This window comes from Arvicanthis niloticus, chromosome 3, assembly GCF_011762505.2.
Source record: "Arvicanthis niloticus isolate mArvNil1 chromosome 3, mArvNil1.pat.X, whole genome shotgun sequence".
NCBI classification, from domain to species: Eukaryota; Metazoa; Chordata; class Mammalia; order Rodentia; family Muridae; genus Arvicanthis; species Arvicanthis niloticus.
In genome coordinates, this window is record NC_047660.1 from 59,101,574 (window position 1) to 59,120,196 (window position 18,623).

Sequence of the window (18,623 nt, forward strand, 5' to 3'; positions counted from 1 at the left end):
TTTTCTTCCCTGTTCCCATTTGGTAGGCACAGTTTGGCCAGTGTAGAGAACTTCTTGCCTCTCAGGTTGGCTACTTGCATTACTGAGTGTATGGTCTTGTACAGAGACCTAAGGGAGGTAGAATGTCACTAATAATGTTTTCACCACCTGGGGCCCAAGTGCTCTAGCGTACTCTAAGAGTGGCGCAGGGTTTCATTGCGCAGGAAAACTGCGGAGATACTGATGCATTCACGCTCAAGCGCTGGCAGGGCCTCGGTGGAACTTGAAATACAGCGTCTCCAACCATTCACTGTAGATACCTTTGTTGTATAATGTACTTAGGGAACATGACCCAGGTACACCGATACTCTGTGGCAACAGCACTTGATAGGTGACCCAGAGCTTAGATAATGCAAAACTAGAAGAGACTTCCGAAAAACGATGCCTGTCTTGCATTTCAGGCCACCTTGAAAGGAGTCTGGTGGTAGATCTTTGATGAAGGGTGTTCAAGGTTAGGGTTTGGAGCTGAAGTCCCTTTTCAAGTTTATGGTTTTGTCTGTCTTGAGAGACTAGACATATAAAAATAAACAACTTTTACATTGCCACCATTGAGCAACTCGAGGGAGAAGAATGTGATATTGCCCACGTTTAACAAACACTAGTTAAACGTGGGCAATATCAGGACACTGTAACATTCATGAAGTCCCTTTTCAAGTTTATGGTTTTGTCTGTCTTGAGAGACTAGACATATAAAAATAAACAACTTTTACATTGCCACCATTGAGCAACTCGAGGGAGAATAATGTGATATTGCCCACGTTTAACAAACACTAGTTAAACGTGGGCAATATCAGGACACTGTAACATTCATTTTGAACAGAATCCTTTCCTGTAAGGGTCACCAGGCAAAATACCAAGACAAGGAGGTGGGGAGTTCCAGGGGCATCAGAGAGCAACCATAGGGACAGTCTAGGTACCAGAGGGAAGTGTGTACTTTTCCAAAGCAGTGCCAAGGATGCAAGGCTTTGTGAAGAAAAGAAACGCCCTTGGATGTCGAGAGCGTGCAGAGTGTTGGTTCTTTGGGAAGGATGGGAGAATGAAATTTAGCTTTGATCATATTGCATCTGAAGTGCCTGCTGAAGAGCCTAGTAGAGATGTTTACTAGAGACTAGGTTATGAGCCTGAGATAGCCAGAGATCTAAATTTCAGAGTGCTTCCCAGGATGTTTCCATGGGTACCTTCCTGCAGGTGTATAGGACCTCCTCCTGGGAGAGACCTGCTTTAATGTTCTGCTGTTGTTAAGCTTCGGGTCTGGATTTCTGCGCAAGGTGCACGACATCTCAGTTTTCACTGGGTTCCGAAAACTATATAACTAATACCAGAGGAATCTGAAGGTGTCCAGAGCATCTCAGTATTTTCAAGTGGGAAGGTCTTAGGAGCAACAGAAAGGGATTGGAACCATATGTGAGGCAGCGTGGGGAGTCAGGAATGCCGCCAAAAGCTCCAGCAAGAATCTGGGCATTGATGCTTGACTCTTCTGTGGAGGTCATCAATGACCTTGGAAGAGCTGCTATTGTGTAACTGTGGGGAGAGATATCTGTTAGTGGGAGTGCAAGAGATTAGAAGACCGGAGTTGAAAACAGACTGTTCATGATACCCTTTTAGGGTACGCTCTGCAGTTAATGGAGGGAGAAGCAAATGGAGTGGTAGCCGTAGAAGGTAAGAGGGAGGACGCTCTATCTGAAGACTGACTATGCAGTCCAACTGCAACAGGAAGGACATCTCAGCCAGGGGCTTCTCAGAGGTCTGTGGTGTGAGCCACAGTGGGAGCAGGGTTCAGAGCAGAGCTGTTTAGAGAAACAGGTATGGGAGTTTCTGAAGGTGGTGGGCTTCAGGATCTTGTTGACAGATGTGGCGTGTGGAAAATAAAACGTGAGACTTTACAACACGGGTCTTTTTAGAACACACGGATGGGCAAGAAGTCAGGGGGGAAACCTGGACAAAAGGCCTGATGATTGTGTACTCCTATAAAATATTAGTGATGTGATTTTCAAAGAATCCTATTTCTCATTTTTCTGCAAACGAGCAGGTCTGATGGCTCACAGTCCTCTGAGATCAGGCGCCGCACAGCCAAACTAGCTGTTTAGTAAAGCAGTTCATCTGCGGTCATTATGTCTGGCAAGTGAGCTTTAGACTCCCATTTTACTCTGGGTGTCCTGTTGTACTTTTCCCAGTTCTTCTCCACAGAGATCTCTTATTAAATGACAGGGATCCAAAGGCCAGTTACAAGCTGAAGCTTGAGTTCCTGGATATACAATGACCACCTTCTGTGTGCCAGACACTTCAGGGATCTGGAGATGGGGCACTGAACAGGACAGGTGTTCTCTGGATAGAGCCCACTGACTAGGGATGAGCACAAAGCACACTTGCTGTCAGTGGCTCTCAGCTTGTACCCAGCCTGGGGCCTATGTGCACAGGCAGGGGACACGGGGGAACAGGGAGGTAAAGCGGGAAGTATGTACAGGTGTGCGGGCAGTGGCAGTTGGGAGAGGCGGAGCTGTTTTCTGGGGACTGCAGCATCCATGTTCTCTAGGGAAGAAGTATCTTCCCTTTCATTGACTTTCTGAATTTGGTATCTTAAAAGATTGGCAATAAAGAGCAGGTAGGCAGTAAGCACAATGTTGATACCTTTAATAAAATTAAACACAGGACCTAGATGGCTACAAGTCCCACAGTAAATGCTCTTGCAGGTCTGTTCCAATATTTTTACCCAACCCTTTCATCTCTATTGTGATAATTATTATTCTGGGGGTTGCTATACCCCCTTGCTGTCTTTAAATATTTATTAGGGCCTTTTGCCCCATTTCAGACCACATTGCTCCCAGATAAAAGACACAGAAACCTTTAGATTTATAGTCATAAATGCACTAGAGCTGGGCAGATGTCAACCTATGTACACTATTTTGTCTACTTCCCTGTGGTGAGCTCTGAGACATCACTTTCTATGTTCTACCTGGGCTGCTTCTACTCCACAAGGCAGCCCCCATGGCCATGCACTGGGGACCCACTTACCCCATGGTGACTTTCTTCTTTCTTTTTCTCTCTTCTTCTCTTTCTGTGACCCCAAGCATGGAAACTTTTGCTCTGCCTCCCTCCCTCCTGCATGTCCCAGGATGTAGGCATCTTTATTAAACAATCAGAGATAACTTGAGGGGCAAGGTTTCTAGAACAAAACCTGGTGTACTACAGAATTCACTGGCCCTGGTTTTGAGGCATCTAGGTTTTGGGATACAATATTTAACATTTCAAAACGTAGCATCACCGGACTAACCCCCTACCTGTCTCCCATGATCTCTTCTGGCCCATAAGGGGCTCTTTTTGGTTTTGATTTTTTAAATGGGCTCTTGTGTGACCCTAACTACCTGGCCTGAGTTTTAAAGAAAGGGGGTGAGGATGGCTAAAGATAGGATCCCAGCAGTTCTGATACTAGAATGTAGGAGCTGGAAAAAGGCACGAGGTGGTTTAATCCCTTCACTGCACAGCAAACTATTTCAGAGCAGCCTGTTAATTTCTAGCAGAACCAACTGAGGCCCACAGAGCTGGCGCAGTTCCAGATCAGATCTGATCTGAATGGGACAGGTTCATTTGCTTATTCTAGGTGTTTCCCTCTTCCTTGGTGGGAAATAAGGCAGATTGAGTGTCATCTCCTTTGCTTCTATTTTCTGCACTATCCAGGGTACTCCACACACAGACTTGACCTGCCTCTGTCCTGGGTAATTTTGTACTTGCTCTGAAGGTCTGGGTTACGTTTGGAAGTTCTTGGAGACAGTATGTGTTAAGGGTAAAATTCCAGACTGTAGAGAGAAATGGATTCCAACTTTGAAGCTGTCATTTGAATTCCTACAGGCCATTTCTTTACTTACATGATAGATGAGGATGACAGAATGACTCTATCTCTCCCCTCCCCCCAAGAGCTTGTGTCAGTGGCCTGTTTGCATGTGACTTGCATAATATGCATTCATTACCAGATGCATGATCAAGTTAGACAGTGTCACCCAGCATGTGGCTACACAGACACATGTCTAAGTGTACACGATTCAAAAAGTCACACTCACCAGTTACCCTGATCCTACACTGTCCACTCTTTAATGTCTGGTGGTTGTCACCCCCCTTACACTGTACCTGTCTATTCTCAAGTGTCTGGCAGTTCTCTCCTTTGAAAGGAGTCTTGTCTTGTGCCTGCAGGTGGCCACTATGCCCCTAATTTGATGGCTTTAGTTGTTTAATAATTGATTTCACTTTTACAATGGATGCTTTATCTTAAATCCTCGTCTGATCGAGGTGCCAGCTAGACAAATGGATTACATTAAAGCTATTCTCTGAGAGCCTTCAAATGGTTTATGAGAGGATGTTCATACAGCGCCTCTGAAGAAGGGTCTCACCCTTTATCCCCGGGGCTCTTCACATTTACTAAATATAACCTCCAGTCAATAGCACACCAAGACAAGATGTTATTTACATCCTTTTACGCCAGTAAAAGTGCTCAGGGAAAATGTTAATAACCACTAAGAAAGGCTAAAAATAAAAGTGAGATCACATTTATGACCGGGCAGTTTCCCCATATCATTGTCAAGGGCAGACACAAAGCATAACCTGCCATGTGGCATTGAGCAGCATGGAGGTGGGGACAGTTATGTTCATGTGCCTCCCAGGCACATGTGTCTGTGACAGTGCAGACAGATGTGGCTTGCACTCGTGTCCCAGCTGTTTGGAAGGGTGAGGCATGTATATTTCTTGAGCCCAGTTTGGGCTGATGTGGGTAATCAGTGAGAACTTGTGTCAGTAACCAAATTAAAATAACGAAGGTATAAACATGTGACGTTTATTCACCAGTTGTGTGTTACTGGGCTCTTACTATCACACACCTGCACATGTCCTAATTCTGTGTCTGTGCCCCTTGCCCTGAAGGATTGTGTCTCATCTGCTAGTAAAAAAAAAAAAAAAAAAAGATACATCACATCTTATCCTAAAAATGTGACCTGAACATCTTCATTCATTTTGATTCAGAGATTTTTGCATTTGGAAGTATTTCCCTGTGTTTGAGTTATTTATTATTATTATTATTATTGAGTTATTATTTTGTGTGTCAGGTAACGAGCACACATTCATTTCAGACATTCCCAAGGAGCATCTGAGCACAGCTTCATCTCCAGAGACACCGCATCAGCCAGAGGCAGAGGGACCCAGGATTACTGTAATGGTCCAAGCATATCACTGAGATTGCACTTGTGGAAAGCTGGGGAGGCGACTGACTTCTTGGAGTGAGCACCTTTGCTGTGCAGCATCGGGGCAGCATCTCGTTGCAGACACCATGTTCAAGACAGTTGCTGTTTTCAGGTCTTGGTACCTTAATGACAAGGAGCAGTTCATCCGTATTCAGAGGACACACCCGTGTCTGGTCTGCTGTCATCCAGTTAGTGAGGGATTAGGCCTCCTAGCAGCTATTTTTAGGTTAGCCGCAGAAACATTATCCTCATTTAAGACTCTTTTCAGTTTCCTTATTACTTCATCCTAATGCACGGAGCATGCATATCTTGACTTTTAAAGCTATGGAACTTCTGCCTTTAAACGCCGCAGTAGTTGTTACTGTATCTGTAACAAGCTAAATGATAGTCCCTTCCTTAGAGTCCCTGGGGACCGGGCCAGCTGCGGAGCTTTGAGCCGAGCAGTTTGCTTATAGCGTTTATGACATGGCCATTTGTGTCATTGCCCCAGCTTGTACTCTGCGGCCCCAAATTACCATGCTGTTCTTTTCTGCTGGAACACAACCTAAGTTTATCTGTGCTGAGTTCTTCTTATTACTCTGTAGGTTCTTGGAAATATATTTCTTCAATTCTAACTCTTCCAAGGTCTCATTTTCTGATCGTAGGGTTTGGGTAGAGATTCTCAAAGGGAACACATCAATACGGGCAGGTCAGTGGGTAGCATCTCCCACTGAGAATAAACTGGGTGAGATGCAAACACAGGGGATGAATGGAGACTGTAAATGAAGTGCCGAGCTAGGCCGTGTCTTGGCAAATGCATAATGGCAAACATTACCTGTTTGCTTTATCGTCTTTATGTTTATGGCTGTTTGCTTTAGTGGTGGAGCCAGTGGGGTGAGAGGGCAGGGGAGGAGCTTTTTCTCCTCATGAGAAGTGGCTGTGTTGTTAGCTTTGTCAACCTGATATAAACCTAGATGCATATGGAAGGAAGAACTTGGATTAAAGAACTAATTTGGCTGTAAGCACATCTGTGGGACATTCTCTTGATTAATGATTGATGCCTGAGAGCCCAGCCCATCCTGGGCAGTGCCACCCTGGGCAGATGGTCCTGGGCTATATAAGAAAGGAAACTGAGGAGCTGGAGCCATGGCTCAGCAGTTAAGAGCACAGGCTGCTCTACCGGAGGACCCAGGTTTGATTCCCAGTGCCCATACAATAGCTCACAGCAGTCTGTAACTGCAGTTCTGATGACGTCCTCTGCTATCTGCACACACTGCAGGCACATAGTGAACAGATGTATATGCAGCCAAAACACCCATGAACACAAATAACAAGCCAGCAATCAGCTTTTCTGCCTCTGGTCCTGTCCTGCCCTGACTCCACAATGGACTGTGATTAGGATGTATAAATCAAATAAATCCTTTATTCCCAAGTTATTTTTTGGTCAGAGCAACAGAGAAGCAAATTAGGATAGTGGTATTTGTATCCCACTGCCTTAATATTGTTTTATTTAAAAAAAAATGGGGCATCTGTTTGTGTGCATGTGTGCATGTGTGTTCATGGAACACTATGAAAGGTGAACAGTTTTCAGGAGGAGGTCATCTCTCTCCACCATGTGTGTGAGATTGAACTCAGGTCATCAGGCTTGTCAGCAATCACCTTTACCTGCGAAGCCATCTCACTGACCTTATACTTCGTGCTTGAGTACACGATGTCAGGTGTATGGTAACCTATACTTTACAGACTGTTGTCACAGATGGTCAAAGATGAAGGTGACTTTGTAGATGTCTGCCGGGCAGCATGAGGCCAGTAGCTCTGTGGGGTTGACTGACGGTGAGCCAGAACACAGCTGGCCTGTACTGTAACATACACACTGAATTTCTAGGACAGTAGACAAAGGAAAGTCTTGGGGTGTGGTAGCCCACATCTTTAATCCCAGCATTCAGGAAGCAGTGGCAGATGGATCTGTGTGAGTCCATTCAGCCTAGTCTACATGGACCAGCTAGGACTACATACTGAGTGTACACACACACACACACACACACACACACACACACACACACACGCACGCACTTATTCATGGCCTTGAACTCACACAGAGTCACCTGCCTCTGCCTCTTGAGTGCTGGGATTAAAAGACAAGAACCAACATGCAGAGCTTGTAATTTTACTTTTATTTAGTATACCTACTAGAAATTAAAAAAATTAATTAGTATACAAAGCATTAGATATAATTATGGCATTTAAAAACCACCAAGTGTTAGAACAATTTAAAACTCCTTTTTAGCTCGTGTTGTATTTCTGCTGGATAACACTGTTACAGACCAGGCTCTGTTCTTTGACAATTCGGTGCATGTCACACTATTCATGTCCACTCCAGTTGTCCCTCTTTCTCTCATCTTTTCCCTGGATACTCCCCAAGTTTCCCTTTTCCACCTCCATGCCCCTCACCTCTATGTTTTTTAAAAACTGCCGAGTCCAGTTAGTGCTGCCTGCTGGAGTGCTGACTAGTCAGTCTTGTTGGCTTGCTATCATGCAGGCCTTGTGCAGGTAACTGCAGCCGCAGTGGACTCATGAGTTCAAACATCTCTGCTTCACTCCTCTCTGAACCGTGCACATTCTAATGTGAAATGGTCCAGGTAGGAAATGGAGGCCATGGAGGGTGAGTTCCAGACACTTGCCTAGGACTCTCAGCTTCTTCCCAGCAAAGACAACAGGGCTCATGTTTTAAAATTCCTCCAGAGTTCCTTTTGACTATTTTATCTTCTTTCTTACCTTGCATGAAACCCCCTTTGGGTACAATCTAGACTAATTTTGAAAATGAACTAGGTCATAGTACAGTGAAATTTTATTCTATTTTTTTGAACCCAATGTCTGGTGAAATCAAACTGCTTCAGTCTTGGACTATTGTCTGATATCATCAGGCATGGTTTGTAGAGACTGCTGAATATGATAAACTATGGATTCATGGGATAAGGGACTTGTGACCTCATGTGGTACCATGTAGACAGGACAGCAATATACACTCACTCTCCAGTCACCAACTTCCTTCAAGACCAGGTCTGTCTCAGATGCATTTTTTTCTAGTCATCAGTGAGTGCTGAGCTGGGTTTCTTTGTAGAAAAATAGGATTTAACCCACACCCCTCTCCATGCATGTCTTCTCCTTACTGAGTTAGTTTCTCAACTCAATGTAACAAACATAGGAAGTAAGTCTTGTGGAACAAAGGCAGGTTTTATTACAAGGGATGAGTCGAAAATGCTTTAGCTGTCCAGGACTCAGAGACCAGAGGAATTACTTTTAAATTGCATCCATATATTTTGTTGGGCTGTGATAGTAACTAGGCAACACATGTGATTATGTGTAGTTAACATTGCTACACATAACGTTGGGTCATTGTTGGGTTGAGCGCTTGCACTCAGTATCTGGGAGTCTCAGATATCAAGAACAGCTGGGATAACTGTACTGTGAGGTTTCAGTGGGGACTCTTAGGCTATGATCACGAGGACAGAGTGAGGCTAAGGGGAGCCCGACCATTGTTCCAATCTCTCATCTAGACTTAACTTACTTAATATAAAAACTTTCAATTGAAAATATATTCTTCTCTAATGTAATACACCCTGATCACAGTTTCCCCTCCCAGCTCCCCCCATTCACTCTTGGATCCACTTCCACTCCACCCTGGTTTCCCTCCAGAAAAGAGCAGGCTTCCAAGAGACAACAACTAGACACAACAAAACAAGATACAATAAGACAAGACAACCCAACAGGAGGAAAGGAGTCCCAAGAGCATAAAAGAGAGTCAGACATCTGCTCCCACTGTTAAGAGTTCCCCCCTAAACACCAACTAACAGCCATAACATATAAACAGAGGATCTGGTGTAAATCCATGGAGACCCTGGTACTTGCTGCTTTAGTCTCTATGAACCCATATGAGTCCTACTTAATTGATTCAGTGGACTGTATTCTCCTGGTGTCTTCCATCCCCTCTGACTCCTGGTAGGAGGGAATAGCAATGATAAACTGAGGGGGTGTCATGGCATCATAATGTATTACTGTAGCATCAGCACTATGATGTCAGCATAGTTATACCATTATATGAGGTCAGACTTGCAGTTTTATGCTGTGAGAAATGTCTACAGTGGTATGTATGTCCACAACAGTATCAAAGAGTATAGTTGCCCTGCCCTAAAGATCTCTGTGTGAAACTCACTTGTCCCCACCTCCTTCCTTGTAGGTAAAGTGGCTGGAGATCACTGAGGGTTCCTCCACAGGGAAGTTAGGCCTGGCTGCTGTGGCTCCATAGTTCCTCACAGTGCGGACCCAATGACACATGAGAATCCATGAGTTTTTACAGGCTTTAATGTCATAGCAGATGGTGGATAAATCTGGATGCACCCCCCCAAAAACCCAAGGCAGTCCTGAGTTAAATAGGGAGGGAAAGAGGGGGGAGGGGCTGGGGAAGAATGCTTAATTGGCTCCACCCTCTGGCCTTCAGGTACCTCATTAGTATGTAAATCTCTCTAGGGCCTCAGGCCTGTTAATCACACCCTCTACCTGTGCCCTCTGGTGACTGAAGGGTGCAGATTGAATGGACATTAGACCTCCTGTCAGGAGCCTGGGTTCTGTGGGCGTGGCTGAACACACACAACCCAAGAACCAGGATACCCTTCCACGGCTTGACACTTCCTGACCCCTCAGCCATTTTCTGTTGCTCTATTGAAGTACCTGAACATGGATAATTATAATTTGAAAAGAGGTTTATTTAACACATGTTTCTGAAGGTTCAGAGCCTCAAAGAGGCTCTGTTGAGTACCTCATGATGGATAGTATTACAATGGCTGGATACGTGTGAGGAGAGTCACGTGGTATGAGGAGCCGTGAGAGAGCCTCTCTCTGCCAAGTGTCCAGCTTGTTCCTTTATGGCCACCTTCTGGGAGAACTAATTTAGAGGTCACACAAGAATGACTTCAACATCCTCGATGACTTAAAAATCCCCTGCTAAGTCCCACATCACCACATCACCACACTGAAAACCAGGCTTCCAACACAAGAACAACTGAACCATAGCCAGACCATAGCAAACACTATTTACTCAAGGGCTTTCCCCTTTTGGAATTTATTTCCCACGTTTCTGTTACACTTAGTTGAGAAAGTAACACAGAAAGGAGAAGACATGCATGGAGAGGGATGTGGACTCATGTTGCATTATCTTGTGAACAGAAGGGAACCCCACCAAAAGAAAACAGTTTACCCATTTTTTACAGGCTGATATGCCAATGTATAGGCCTTGCCCAATGCCTTATGGGTTTTGTCAGCCACCTGAGGTGTTTCTTTTAGTCTTTCCTTCCTTTTTCTGGAATGTGTGCTTCCTGCAATGCAAACAAATATGTTCAGTTTTTGTTGAAGTTGATTTTGAATTCAGGCATTTATACTATCCAGATGACCCTGACAACTTACTTCCTGAGTCTCCTTAGGGAAGTTACCTGCTTCTGTCAGCCTCACTGTCTCCCATCTTGTAAAAGTGGCTGATAATACCTCCCCCACCGACTTCCTGAGCACCTTAAGCAAGATAACTTTTATACTATTTGCCACGGCCTAAGACTTAGTGCTGCTTACCATTGTAAAATTGTTTACTGAGGCAATGGCTACTAAGATGGTGTGGGAACATTCTAGAATGCTATGCTACAGGCACAGGGACTGAGACCTCCACTTCACTGCATCTGTAGCTATGGTCTTCTTGCTTCCCTGGGCCATTTGAACCCTGAATAGACTCAGCATCTTGGGAACAATCCAGCCATTACCACAGCATTACAGAACAGTGAGGGTACGGGACACTCTGCCTCTTTCTGAGGAATAGAATCTTTTCTACATGATTATGTGGTTTTGCTAAACTTGGGATTAGTGATCAAGCAGAATCTTGTTAAACAACTCCCATGACCCACCCACTGGAATGGATGTGGAAGCAGGCTGACTTGATTCCCAATTACACTGGCACTTCAGCAAACCTGTTTTTGGGCGTGTTCTGGAATCCAACCATTCCCGTCTGTCTTATACTTGCTAAAAATGGAAGACAAGACCACCAGGTTTCTTGGCAATGTAATGGTGTCACATTTTCCCCCTTAATTTCCTCACATTACTAAGTGATCTTCTGCCTTGCTGTCTGGTCCTGCAAACACAGGATTCAATCTGTCTCTCTCAAGTCACAGGGCTGTTGATGTTCCCAACCCTTGAACACAAAGTGAAGAGGATCATTCAGTGCTTGGGACCGAGGGCACTACCATAATCAGAGAAAATGTTGTTGAGGACGTTCTGCCTAGAAAGCAGTTGATGATTTCCAGGTCAGTGTAACAGTCACAAGCCTAAATGACATGCATTAGCAAGACTCAAAATAGCACACACACATTTGAGCTGCAGGGTTGAAGTGGATATATGGTTGTATGTTCTGAGTGAGCCGTTTGTGGTGTTTCCTCAGCCAAGTCCATGTTCAGTGGCATGTTGGCGTCATTTCTGGGGCAGCCACAGGACCACTGCCTCATATGCTGTGCTGGTCTCTAAAACAGGTCAATAACAGAGCACTTCACCAACTCAAGGCCTCTATTATGAGTGTGGTACATTAGAAACATAAATGGATATATTTGTGTCTTTCCACAAATGTCAGAATTTATTGAATAACAATAGCTTTACAAGCTATCCTTCATATCAACTAAGGCAAACATTTTTTTCTCCATCTTAACAACTAGAATTAACTGTTGGAACACATTATATATTACATGGTAAATCTATCTATCTATCTATCTATCTATCTATCTATCTATCATCTATCTATCAATCATCTATCATATCTACCTATCATCTATGTATCATCTATCATTTCTATCTGTCTATCATCTACCATTTCTATTTACCTATCATCTATCTGTCTACCTATCAATCATCTATTCATCATCCCTATCAAATTATTATCTATCCATCACTATCATCTATTTATAACCTATCATCTATCAGTTACCTGCCTGTATGTCTATCTTTTTGTCTACATGTTACAGAGTGGCTATAGGGCATACATGGGTTTAGAGAAGCTATAGCCAAACACTAATGAGCTTCAAGGAGGCAACAGAGGCTGATGGGGCTGCAGAGAATACTGTGAAGGACTAAGATGAGAAACTGCTGCAAGGTTGCTGGAAGCATAACTGCAGAGACAAGCCAGAGCCAGGGTTGATTTGATCCTCGGTGTCAAACTTAGTTGCAGGGATGAAGTATGGGCTTGTGCACACTGTAGAGGTGCAGGGTGGGACCATGTCCAGATGGGTGACCAGACATAATGATAGCATTCAGATAGTCCATGTCAACAGTGGAGACCAAGCTGAGTTGAAGCCTCTGAGACAGTCAGGAATTCTCTGCCTATTGGTATCTTGACATACTCATCAAGTGGTCAAATGACAGATCAGTAGGAGCTGTAGCTACGATAGTGTTAGGAGTCTTCCTTTTATAGGGTCTAGGTAAGAGTGTTGCACCCTTTCCTAAATCTGATAGGTTTGATAGTTTCCCAGGCCTGGCTTTGTGGATGTGATTTTACTACTTCTGTATACTCTTATGGCCCCAGTTTACTCAGATAAATCTGCAGGCTAGGACTCTACTTTTAGAAGTTACCAGCCGGTACCTGTGGATACCAGACAGATGTCGCTAGTTATGGGCAGAGTCAATTTGCTTCTGGATTTGGACTCAAGATGGAGTCAAGTGCTGCTTGTAAGTAACATGGAGTCTCTCGGTGGAAGGCTCAGTCTGAGGAACTACTGTTCTATCTGATACAGTAGCTGACAGGAGGCAAGTCTGATCTCCACACAACTGCCCCCCCAATCCCCCAAATAGAGAACTGCAGAAACAACAGAGCATCCTTCCTTAAACCCACATGGCAACCTCTGTAATTTGATTGAAGCCTTTTCTGTTTATTAATTATGTTATCTGGCTTTCTACTCCTGCATCAAAATATATGAGGCAAGAAGCTTATAAGAAGAAAAGTTTTGAGGGTAACACAGTTTTGGATAATGCAGCTGTGGTCAGAGGTTCTCATTGTGAAGGGACATAGGTGAGCAAATATGGTCCTTGTGGTCAGGAAAAAAGACGAGAAATCCCTCTCTCCTCACCAAGAGCCCAAGAGCATGTCTGTAATGGTGACTAACCACAACTCTACCACTTCCAAGTAGTGGACCAAGTCTTTAATACAAGGACCATTTGGGGACAATCATGGTTTTGAAGGTGAAACCATAGCATAGCTTTCATGTAGTTAATGGCCCACGTTGCTTTTTTTGGGGGGGAGGGGCCAGGCTTGTGTTATTTTTCTTGTTTAGCAAAAGAAGAAGAAAAGGAGGGAGGAAGAAGAGAGAGGAAGGAGGAGGAGAGCAGGGAGGAAGGAAGGACCTTGTCCTAGTGAAAAGTTGGAGATTACCTGACTCTGGAGGGAGAGCCGAAGGCACAGCAGTATGTCCCATGAGCAGGTCTTTGGTCTGGGCTAGGTAGAAGGGCAGTAGGCCTGCAAAAGTGCCTAAAAATGCTGCCTCTGCCTGTCTGAAGGAAATTCGATTTGCCAAGAAGGCTAAGAAAAATCCAGTAAATTAAATAAAGGATCTCAGACAGGGCTCTGTGATGTGAAGGATCGTTCTGTTGCCATGGGGAGGAATCAATGGTACAAGACAAAGTGCCTGCTCATGTGGGGAGACCAATAAAGACCTTGCCTCAGAATGATGTGGCAGGTGCACACACTTAGGTTGGTAAGATAGTGGCAGTTAGTGAGACCTGGGACACGGGGCTGGAAGTCTTGGCTTTCCTTCTCCAAACTGAAGATAAATTTACTTATTTACTTGTTTTAATCCACTCTTTTGGTTAGCATACAAAAAGATGTTGGTTTCATTGTGACATTTTCACACATATATCATTACACTTTGCTTCACCGCCCCCCCCCCCCAATTCTTTTCTGGTTCGTTTTTTTCCCACAACTCATCCCTACTTCAGCTTTCACATCACACACAATCCATTATTCCCTTATTCCCAACTTCTTCCTCACTTCTTACTGTCCCCATTCTACTTTTACATCACAACCACACGCACGCGCACACTCACGGGCACACACACACACACACACACACACACACACGTAAGCGTGTACAGACGTACGCATGCAGGTTGCTCCCAGAAATCTAGGTTCCTTATTGTCTTTTAAGTCTGGCTTATTTTGTTAACACAATGATTTCCAGTTCTATTAATCTCCCTTACATGTTTTCACAATTTCATTTCTGTTTTCAACTAAGTAGAATTTTATTACGTATATGTCCCACAGTTTTTAAATCCCCTCATCTGCTGATGAACGTCTAGGCTGGTTATACTTCCCTGCTGTTCAAAATAAACACAGGTATGCAAGCATCTTTGTGTGTGTTGACTCAAAATCCTCTGAGTGTATACCCAACAGTGGATATGTGGTCATATGATTCTAGTTTTAGGGTTTTTTTTCCCTCCAAATATCTATTGGTCTCTTGTATTTCTTTCTTTGAAGACTATTCAGTTTATGAGCTCAATTTATTGATTGAGTGATCTTTTTGTATTTAATTTTGAAATTCTTTATGTGCTTGTTTATAACACTACCCCTCACACACACATACACACATACATTGGATATTTAGCTGGCAAAAATTCTCTCCAATTCTGTAGCTGCCTCTTTACTCTGCTAGTGGCTTCCTATGCTCTTACATTTTATGCAATTCCATTTGGAAAACCCACCAGTATAGATGCAAAGAGAATAAAGTAGGAATTGTGAGGCTTTATGAGATTAAAGCAGAAATGTGATCTTACTGATTTTAAATTGTATTTTTCTCATACATTCCCCTTAAAATATTAAATCTGGACTTAATATTAATTAGCTGAAGAAATAGGAAAATGGACCAAGCACAAGATGTCAACTTAGCCTCAATTTTCTTGGAGAGGCAGGCTGATGGACCAGACTCACTGGGAGACCTTCAGCCTCCTCTCTTAGGTGAGAGACAAATCAACTAGCGAGTACCGGGATACGATGTGTGGATGATGAACTTAGATGCCCTGAACAGCTTCAGGAAGCATTGTGCTTGCCGATAACTAGAGAAGCACATTGGTAACCCTGCTTATCATGTTCAGCCTTGCCAAGAAGTACCAAAAATATCTTTGTCTAGTGAGTTCTTACTCAAACCTACAAAGATCTATTGAACATTCTTCATGTCTAATGTGGCAAGCCACAGTCTGGACTCATAGAGTGGATAAAGGATGTAAAATTTGCATTGTTCCTGTTTCCAGTAAATATGCCTTATGGCTTGGGAGATAAAACCTGGGCATAGGGGCAAGGAATAATAAAAATAAATGCTATTCCAAGATGACCAATAGAAGTTTGATAGATTGCTGAGGCCTTAATAATGATATGTGAACACCTGAAGCAGAATCTGGGCATGGCTTTTAATTAAAAATTATCGACACTGTCCTTTGCCTTACAGAAGCTTTTCAGTTTCATGAGGTTCTAATTATCAGTAGTTGATCTTAAAGTCTGAGCCATTGATGTTCTGTTCAGGAAGTTGTCTCCTGTACCAATACGATGTGCCAGGGTTGGGGGAAAACCCAGGGGGCCTCCACTCTTTCAGAGGATAAGGGGAGGAGGTGGCGGAGAGACTGTGTGCGGAGACAGGGATCAGGATGTAACATGAATACAAATTATTTTTTAAAAATTTGTTAATTAGTGTGTGTGTATGTGTGTGTATGAACTTCACGTGTATGCATTTGAGATGTGTGTATGAGGTAGGCATGTGATGGTCAGAGGGCAACTTTGTGGAGTTGGTCTCTTTCCTCTTTATGTGGGTTCTAGTGGTTGAACTCAGATCATGTGGTTTTTATCCCTGGGTGGCAAGTGCCTTAACATTGAGTCTTGCTAGCATGGTGATATGTTTTTAAGAACATTTAAGAAGATTTTTAAATCAGAATTTTTAATGTATAATTTATATTAGTGAAATCCATCTTTTTTAGTATGGTTTGATAATTGCTGACACACATGTGCAGCTGTGTGTATCAATATTGAACACTCCATATCTCCTGAGCTTCTCCCATATCCTTCTGTAATAAGGTCCCTTCTCATCAGTCACTCATCTGCTATCTGTCCTTTGGTCCTGCCTTTTCAAAATGTCATTCTAGCAGCATAGGCGATCTTAATTTTTACTTTTCTCGACAGAATCTCGCTGTATAGCTTCATCTGGAGCTTGATGTGACTACCACTCTGGTCTTGAAGTTGTGTTAGTTCTTCTGCTTCTGCCTCTGCCTCTGGAGAGCTGGGACTACAGGCCTGGGTCACCACATGCTTCTGTTGTCTGGTTGCTTTCAGTTCCCACACTGCTTTAGTGTCCAGTGTTACAGTGGGCATGCTGTAGTTTACGTTCATCTCTTTGTGTTGCAGAGTCCCATTCTGTGCTGTTCCATGAAGTTTCTTGGATGGAGGAGGAGGTGGTAGTGTTGGTGGTGACGATGGGGCAGTTTGTAGGGGACAAGGGAAAGTTTCTTCACTTTGTGAAGGTTCATTGACATGAACTAATGATAGATTGAGACAAGAACACAGAAATTTATTAATATGTGGATGAGTTGGATATGAAATGAGCCCCCCAAAATGATGTCAATGGCTCTGTTAGCAGTGTAGTATTGGGGGTGATTGGATCATGTTTGCTTTGACTTCATTAATCCTTTAATTAATGGATTTATAATACAATAGTGTGTTTTGGAGGTAGTGGAAGGTAGGAAGTGAGGTGTAGTTTGAAGAAGACACTAAAAGTGTATCCCTGAAGGATGTTTCATGTCCTTTAGGTGAGCAGCTATTCTCACTATACCCATTGTCGGTGAAATTTCTGCCTTGCCATGGGCCTGAGAACTGACACTTCTGAAAACATGAGCGAAGTCAAAGCCTTCTTTAAGTTGCTCCCTTGGTCATTTTCTCACTGCAGTAAAGTGTAGCTTGCACAGCATGAACTGAGAAAGGAAACACAGGACAAGGTAGCACCCAACAGCAGGGCCTCCCTGTAGGGTCCAGAGGTCTCCTCCTGAGAGGAACAGAGGCTTCGACTGATGAGAACTTGGGGTGTCTTGGGGTGGGTGAGGACAAGTCTTCGGAAGAACATGAGCACAGACTGCCTACTTTAGGAGACACACTCTCTCAGGCTAACTCTGACAGCTGTCCTCACTGTGGAGGAAAACCATCCCGCTGGGCTGTCTTGGGCCTCAGTTTTGTTTTTGCTTGATGAATAGCAATTTCATTCTTCCAGTGGTAGCTTTTAGAAGGTGTCCCTGCTACCCTCGGGAGAGTAAAGGGGTGCAGAGACAAGCTCGGGGAATGCCAGGGAGAAATTTGGATGTGCTCTTCAGTTACCACACAGCTTTTCTGAGCCCTAACAGTTGTATGAGGAAGAGTGGAATGTATTGCTGAGACACATTCTGACTGACAGAACATCTGAGTTACAGAGGATGACTCCAGGTTGTTCAACTCTGCCTCATTCTGAGTAAATCCATTCCTTTCGCTTCTCCTCACCCTAAGCTCCTTTGACTCTGTCCACTCTTTGCCTGTCTGTTTATCTGCCTATTCATCCATTACCTATCCCTTTTCCTAAGGTCTACTCATTTTATTCATTCATCTTTAGCAAGCTTTACTGTGCCAGGCACTGGGCTGTGATTAAGTCATAATCTCTGTCTCCGAGAAATATTTATTTACGTATGTATGTATGTATGTGTGTATTTATTTATTTTTACTTATTCACTTTACATCCTGATCACTGCCCTCCTTGAGGGAAACCCCTCCCACAATCCTTTTCTTATCCCCCTCCCCTCCTTCCCTGAGGGGTGAGCCCCCCTGGGTATTCCAGCTCCCTGGCACTTCAAGTCTCTGCAAGGCTAGGCTCTTCCTCTTTCACTGAGGCCAGATGTCCAGTAGAAGAGACAGCACTGGGTTGATAAGGAACAAAACTAGTGATCAGATATAGTAACAAGTACTTTGCAATTTTGTTCTCTTTTCATGTGGGTCCTTGAGGGACAGAAGGTCTTGGCCTTCAATCTCATGCCTTGAATATCATTACGAGTTAACCTAGCAGTAACAATAGCTGGAGTTGATGCTGTTTAGATTCCTGCTCTGCCAGGGAAATAATCTGTTGGGGTTCTTGTCCTTGTAGGATGCCATTCAAAAAGTATTCTGAAGAAATCCTTATCCCATGGGGACCCTTGTGCAGGCTGCCTTAAGTGAGTTTCAGGGTCAGGAAAATGGTAATGTATGCCAGTTACAATGGCCTCATCAAGTATTTGTAGCTAAGAAAATGGTTTGAGTTATGTCAGCGGGCA

At 43.7% G+C, this 18,623-nt stretch overlaps 1 protein-coding gene across 1 annotated transcript in view; it reads left to right on the plus strand.

The window, feature by feature from the left end:
• Atp8a2 (ATPase phospholipid transporting 8A2) overlaps positions 1 to 18,623 on the plus strand; it is a 480,046-nt gene that overhangs the window by 623 nt on the left and 460,800 nt on the right. The window lies entirely within an intron of this gene.